An 8,263-nucleotide genomic window follows, 5' to 3' on the forward strand; every position below is an offset into this window, starting at 1 on the left:
TTTGATTTTTTCTTTCTGCTCTCTTTTAATGTAAATGACATGTAGTAAGCAAAGCATGCAAATATACATAATTGTATTGTAATGCTATGTATGTGTTCATATATGTATCATAAATGTATACATTTATAATACATACATGGTTAGGTACCAGTAGTATGTTTACAATTCACCAGTTACCTAAGTGTCACCTGGTATTCTATAAAGAAGTGCTTACGAAAGGGTTTGTTTTTGAATTGTACCTTGCCTCAGATATACATACTTAAGCCGTTTATTGTTGAATAAAATTGAGGACAGATCTATGAAATTTTGATGGCGCCTTTTTATAGGGGCTAGAGTCATATAGGTCATATTATGAACTTAAAAGCCATATTTGGCTGGTTCAGTTGTATAGCCGATGTTAACCATTTGTAATAGGCTTAGTCCCTGGGACAAATTTTGAATTATCTTCAAAATTGCCTCAGGAAATGATTCAGAGCCGATTGGTATACTTTAAGGTGGATATAGGACCAATATTATTGTGCGTTACAAACATCAGTACAAATCCAATATATCCTCCTCACTAAAGTGGTGTAGGGTATACAAATATGAAGTAATAATATAAACTATTGTACATAGCTTTTTACATTTATAAGCTTTTAAAGCTTTATGAGTGGCAGAGTTTAGAATTCTCAAATTCCAAAAGCACAGATCAAGTACTTTACTTTAATGTTGGGTCTACAGAAGCAAATTTTCAATAGTTCTTAAATATTGTGATATAAATTTTAAACGTTGATACCTAGACCATCCAAATCTGTGTGTTACAGATCTATTTACACTCTCATTTTCTTCTTTTTCATTACTTTCTTATTATTTTTCTATACACTTCCCTCTTAATATGGCCCCTATTCCCTCATACCGATCTTCTGGACACAAGTATAGCGGTGACACATTTCTCATCATCATCTGAAGTAACTTTGATCACAGTGTTGTGACCTTTTTTTCAAATTTAATTGGTCTGTGTAATAAATACCATCTATTTCTTTCAGTGTATATTTATACCACCCCAGATTATTAAAACTTAAACTAACACATATTAAATAATCTACACACTCGAACTCATATCATATTTCTTAAGTATGGACTGGCCCACAAAGAGCAAGCACTATATTTACAATATGTTTGTATATAAAGCTTTTTAACAAGTAAATTGGAAACAGAACAAGAAGTAGGAAAAAAACTAAAACCATAACAACTTTTACTTGTTATATTAAAAAAGAAAAAAAAAACAACAAAAAAATTAATGTATAATTTTCCTATAACTTGCTTTTTTTCCTACATATAAATAATGATGATACTCAGCTTTTATTGATTATTAGTTGTAAAAAATACACGACTTATAACAAGCAGACTGCAACTCAGACAAACAGTCAGTTAGTTGTAACCAGCATCATAAAATATTCATGTGTTCATATATAGTTGCCACCATAAAGAAGAATCATTGATTTTTACGATTTTACGAGGTGAAGACCAGCAGAAAAACTAAAGACAATATAATACAATATTTTTTTTTGTAACAAGATGAGGATGATACCAGACCAGCCAGCAGCAATAGCTCCATGTAGTGTGGAAGCTGACTGACGCACTTAAGGCCACCGCTAGGCAAACAGTTGCTTATTGATGTTTAACTGCGCTTTAATCTTATTTGCACTTAACAGACAGACGGACCGTATTGAGTGCAGTAATCACTAAAGAAGGACTGACACAAAGTGTTGGAAACAAGAGGAGGTTATTTGAGCGCACAGTTCACTGATAACTAGAATTTATTGTTATGATTGGAAATTTTATTATTTGTTAAAACAAGCAATTAAATAACAGATCAGAAAGAAACAGATAGTTTCAGGGAAAACAGATAACGACAACTTATTTATCTTTGTACATTTTGAGTTGTTCAGTTTAGTTCAGTTCTAGTTCAGTTCTAGTTCAGTTCTAGTTCAGTTCTAGTTCAGTTCTAGTTCAGTTCTAGTTCAGTTCTAGTTCAGTTCTAGTTCAGTTCTAGTTCAGTTCTAGTTCAGTTCTAGTTCAGTTCTAGTTCAGTTCTAGTTCAGTTCTAGTTCAGTTCTAGTTCAGTTCTAGTTCAGTTCTAGTTCAGTTCTAGTTCAGTTCTAGTTCAGTTCTAGTTCAGTTCTAGTTCAGTTCTAGTTCAGTTCTAGTTCAGTTCTAGTTCAGTTCTAGTTCAGTTCTAGTTCAGTTCTAGTTCAGTTCTAGTTCAGTTCTAGTTCAGTTCTAGTTCAGTTCTAGTTCAGTTCTAGTTCAGTTCTAGTTCAGTTCTAGTTCAGTTCTAGTTCAGTTCTAGTTCAGTTCTAGTTCAGTTCTAGTTCAGTTCTAGTTCAGTTCTAGTTCAGTTCTAGTTCAGTTCTAGTTCAGTTCTAGTTCAGTTCTAGTTCAGTTCTAGTTCAGTTCTAGTTCAGTTCTAGTTCAGTTCTAGTTCGGTTCTAGTTCGGTTCTAGTTCGGTTCTAGTTCAGTTCTAGTTCAGTTCTAGTTCAGTTCTAGTTCAGTTCTAGTTCAGTTCTAGTTCAGTTCTAGTTCAGTTCTAGTTCAGTTCTAGTTCAGTTCTAGTTCAGTTCTAGTTCAGTTCTAGTTCAGTTCTAGTTCAGTTCTAGTTCAGTTCTAGTTCAGTTCTAGTTCAGTTCTAGTTCAGTTCTAGTTCAGTTCTAGTTCAGTTCTAGTTCAGTTCTAGTTCAGTTCTAGTTCAGTTCTAGTTCAGTTCTAGTTCAGTTCTAGTTCAGTTCTAGTTCAGTTCTAGTTCAGTTCTAGTTCAGTTCTAGTTCAGTTCTAGTTCAGTTCTAGTTCAGTTCTAGTTCAGTTCTAGTTCAGTTCTAGTTCAGTTCTAGTTCAGTTCTAGTTCAGTTCTAGTTCAGTTCTAGTTCAGTTCTAGTTCAGTTCTAGTTCAGTTCTAGTTCAGTTCTAGTTCAGTTCTAGTTCAGTTCTAGTTCAGTTCTAGTTCAGTTCTAGTTCAGTTCTAGTTCAGTTCTAGTTCAGTTCTAGTTCAGTTCTAGTTCAGTTCTAGTTCAGTTCTAGTTTAGTTCTAGTTCAGTTCTAGTTCAGTTCTAGTTCAGTTCTAGTTCAGTTCTAGTTCAGTTCTAGTTCAGTTCTAGTTCAGTTCTAGTTCAGTTCTAGTTCAGTTCTAGTTCAGTTCTAGTTCAGTTCTAGTTCAGTTCTAGTTCAGTTCTAGTTCAGTTCTAGTTCAGTTCTAGTTCAGTTCTAGTTCAGTTCTAGTTCAGTTCTAGTTCAGTTCTAGTTCAGTTCTAGTTCAGTTCTAGTTCAGTTCTAGTTCAGTTCTAGTTCAGTTCTAGTTCAGTTCTAGTTCAGTTCTAGTTCAGTTCTAGTTCAGTTCTAGTTCAGTTCTAGTTCAGTTCTAGTTCAGTTCTAGTTCAGTTCTAGTTCGGTTCTAGTTCGGTTCTAGTTCGGTTCTAGTTCAGTTCTAGTTCAGTTCTAGTTCAGTTCTAGTTCAGTTCTATTTCAGTTCTAGTTCAGTTCTAGTTCAGTTCTAGTTTAGTTCTAGTTCAGTTCTAGTTCAGTTCTAGTTCAGTTCTAGTTCAGTTCTAGTTCAGTTCTAGTTCAGTTCTAGTTCAGTTCTAGTTCAGTTCTAGTTCAGTTCTAGTTCAGTTCTAGTTCAGTTCTAGTTCAGTTCTAGTTCAGTTCTAGTTCAGTTCTAGTTCAGTTCTAGTTCAGTTCTAGTTCAGTTCTAGTTCAGTTCTAGTTCAGTTCTAGTTCAGTTCTAGTTCAGTTCTAGTTCAGTTCTAGTTCAGTTCTAGTTCAGTTCTAGTTCAGTTCTAGTTCAGTTCTAGTTCAGTTCTAGTTCAGTTCTAGTTCAGTTCTAGTTCAGTTCTAGTTCAGTTCTAGTTCAGTTCTAGTTCAGTTCTAGTTCAGTTCTAGTTCAGTTCTAGTTCAGTTCTAGTTCAGTTCTAGTTCAGTTCTAGTTCAGTTCTAGTTCAGTTCTAGTTCAGTTCTAGTTCAGTTCTAGTTCAGTTCTAGTTCAGTTCTAGTTCAGTTCTAGTTCAGTTCTAGTTCAGTTCTAGTTCAGTTCTAGTTCAGTTCTGGTTCAGTTCTAGTTCAGTTCTAGTTCAGTTCTAGTTCAGTTCTAGTTCAGTTCTAGTTCAGTTCTAGTTCAGTTCTAGTTCAGTTCTAGTTCAGTTCTAGTTCAGTTCTAGTTCAGTTCTAGTTTAGTTCTAGTTCAGTTCTAGTTCAGTTTTAGTTCAGTTCTAGTTCAGTTCTAGTTCAGTTCTAGTTCAGTTCTAGTTCAGTTCTAGTTCAGTTCTAGTTCAGTTCTAGTTCAGTTCAGTTCTAGTTCAGTTCTAGTTCAGTTCTAGTTCAGTTCTAGTTTAGTTCTAGTTCAGCTCTAGTTCAGTTCTAGATCAGCTCTAGTTCAGTTCTAGTTCAGTTCTATTTCATATCTTGTTCTGTTTTAGTTCGATTCCGGTTCAGAAACTTCAAAATGTCTCAATAGTCTCTTTCAGATTTATTGATTGTGAATTGCATATAAATATTAAAAACTCCATTTCAAAAATTTTTTTCCTGAACAAAATTTGTTAAAATGTATTATTGATAGAACAATTATTTATTTATTCATTGCCATCTCATCATCATTATTATGATTATTATCATCATCATCATTGTGAATAAATGCATCAATTATTAAATAATAAAAAGTCATTGTACTTTCCACTCTGGCGTAATAATATTGCAGGAGAATATATGGAATAATAAAATGTATGCGTATAAATATTTTTAATCAAAAATAAACATTATGTCTGGTCAAACAGAGAAGATATGTACATTGTACATGTACACTATGTAGCTGATGTGTTATAGAAAATTATTTTTACGTTTTTATTTTCTTTATTATGCAATTTTTCATGGCATGAGTTAAAATTAAAAGTATAATTGAACTTTTTATTAATTTTAAATATGTACATTGTATGAAAATGGAAAATGTTTATAATTTGACATTTGTAATGAACTAATATAATTGAACACAAAGTATAAAAGAAGAAAGAAATTCAAAAAATACATTTTCACTTAAATACTGAAAATAGTGTTTATAATCACTCTGTTATATGTGGGCAACAAGAAAAAAGTGCATATTTCGAGTTATAAAAAATGTATGAATATTTTTAGAATTTCAATATTAAACTCAATATTGTTTATTATTTGTAGAAATCGGAGCAATATAATTTCGAGGTATATTTTGACTTTTTAGAGTATTAAATAAAAAGATATACATATTTTTCAGTTTTTTTTCTGTTTTATATCCATTTTCTTCGCACCCATAGTGAAGTAGTTCCATCAAAAAAGATTTAAACCAATATTAAAAAGTTTAAGTGACCATTTAAATTCTAGTTAGTTTTTCCTCAGTTTCATTAAAAATAAACACATTAGTTAGAAAAAAATAACTACAAAACTTTGTATTTTTTCCTTTTAACTTTTTCAATTGATTTCTACTTTACTCAAACTATTTTCAATTTGTGCATCCATCTGGTTTGTTGGTTTATAGTGATGTTGTATGCTGCTGATTGTAAGTTTGTAGCATAGTATGGCTGTTGCTGCAGCAAGTTGTAATTTAATTTTTGTAAACAATCAAAAGCAATTTTATTTATTCTATAGGCTTTTGTAAACATTAGTATTTCTATGCACAGCAATGCTTCTACAGTATTCAAGAAAAGTAGACTTACAGTCAAAACAGCTGTTTTAAATTGTGACCAATTTAAAAAAGATTAAATTTTAGTTACACTATAGGACTAGACTTTATACTAGACTATAGACAATACTATGGACTAGACTATAGACTAGATTATAGACTAGAATATAGACTAGACTATAGACTAGACTATAGACTAGACTATAGACTAGACTATAGACTAGACTATAGACTAGACTATAGACTAGACTATAGACTAGACTATAGACTAGACTATAGACTAGACTATAGACTAGACTATAGACTAGACTATAGACTAGACTATAGACTAAGACTATAGACTATACTATAGACTAGACTATAGACTAGACTATAGACTAGACTATAGACTAGACTATAGACTAGACTATAGACTAGACTATAGACTAGAACTAATAGACTAGACTATAGACTAGACTATAGACTAGACTATAGACTAGACTATAGACTAGACTATAGACAGACTATAGACTAGACTATAGACTAGACTATAGACTAGACTATAGACTAGACTATAGACTAGACTATAGACTAGACTATAGACTAGACTATAGACTAGACTATAGACTAGACTATAGACTAGACTATAGACTAGACTATAGACTAGACTATAGACTAGACTATAGACTAGACTATAGACTAGACTATAGACTAGACTATAGACTAGACTATAGACTAGACTATAGACTAGACTATAGACTAGACTATAGACTAGACTATAGACTAGACTATAGACTAGACTATAGACTAGACTATAGACTAGACTATAGACTAGACTATAGACTAGACTATAGACTAGACTAGACTATAGACTAGACTATAGACTAGACTATAGACTAGACTATAGACTAGACTATAGACTAGACTATAGACTAGACTATAGACTAGACTATAGACTAGACTATAGACTAGACTATAGACTAGACTATAGACTAGACTATAGACTAGACTATAGACTAGACTATAGACTAGACTATAGACTAGACTATAGACTAGACTATAGACTAGACTATAGACTAGACTATAGACTAGACTATGAATCAAACTAGATAGGCAATGCTATACCATAAACTTGAATATAATCTAGAATACGGACTAGATTATAGTCCAGACTGGTTTATAGTGCTATATGTATGTATATATTCCAATTTTATAGCAAAAACTGTCCGATTTGATCTAACATCGAGCGATATTTTGAATAAAATTCTAATAATTCCCATCTGCAACTTACTTTCCTCACTTATTGTTGAAAAATAAAAGCCTCACATACACATTTGCATTTTAAATATTCTTTCTTTCTTCCTTTCATATTCAATTCTTTTTGTATTTAAATTGTTTAAACAAATATTGAATAAAAATTGAATCTACATTTTTCCCTTTTATATCAAATACATACATATAGACGTATTTATGTATGTAGTACATACACGCTTACAACAATTGTACAATATAAAAACTCATGTGTACATATATAAAAACTCGTACAAAAAAATATTAAAGTGAATGTTAAAATAAATTGCTGATATTGATTTATTTTCTTTACAATAAAAAGTAAATTTACAGAAACACAAACACACTCATTCTCATTCTCCAACAAACAATAAATATTTTGTATACAGTCCATTGAATAAGTATGTCTGCTTTTGTAGTCAGATTACAACGAACAAGAATGTAATAATATAATATGGGTTTTTGATTCTATCACCCTCCCTTTTGATTCTTATGACATTTAAAAGTGTTGTTTTCATGCTGGTTACTTGTCATCAACTAATAAATTAATGAATTTTATAAAGAAAATCAATAAAAGATATAAAGGATTGATTTATTGTAATTTAAAGAAACGAAATGTGTCAATAGGTCATTACAAGTATTAGTTATTACCTAGTAAGTTGATAAGTAAGCAGTATTTATTAAAAAAAAGATTATTTACTGTTCAAAACTTTTAGATTACTCCGTTTCGTGTAAGTTAATTAGTCTGATATTGATATAATATGTTACAACAAATATTCATCTCTCTTTTCGCATAATTTATTTAACAAAGTTTTAATGAATTTATCCGTTGCCTTCTATAAATATTTGCATTAATCATGGTATCAAACGAAAATAAAGTTATTTCCGCTTTTTGTTTTTACTTCATGTCAAACACAAAATACTTAGTCCGTCCCTTATATAATGGCAAAGTTTAGTCAAACCAACAGTAAACTATTTAAGTGAAATATTTATCACATGATTAATTACAGTTTGTTAAGCTTTGGATAGGAGATGGAGGAGGATATGTAGAAACAACAAAATGGAATTAAAGCACGTCATGTTAAATGTAATGCAAGTAGGAAAGCAGAAACTAATAGTCAAAAGTTGTGGAAAACAACAAGTTAATCTAGCTAATGAAAAAATTGAATGTTTGAAGTCAAAAATAATAAGTTTCAATATTAACATACTGCTATAGATAGATAGATAGATAGATAGATAGATAGATAGATAGATAGATAGATAGATAGATAGATAGATAGATAGATAGATAGATAGATAGATAGATAGATAGATAG

Source organism: Lucilia cuprina, chromosome 2, assembly GCF_022045245.1.
Source record: "Lucilia cuprina isolate Lc7/37 chromosome 2, ASM2204524v1, whole genome shotgun sequence".
In the NCBI taxonomy this organism is placed as follows: Eukaryota; Metazoa; Arthropoda; class Insecta; order Diptera; family Calliphoridae; genus Lucilia; species Lucilia cuprina.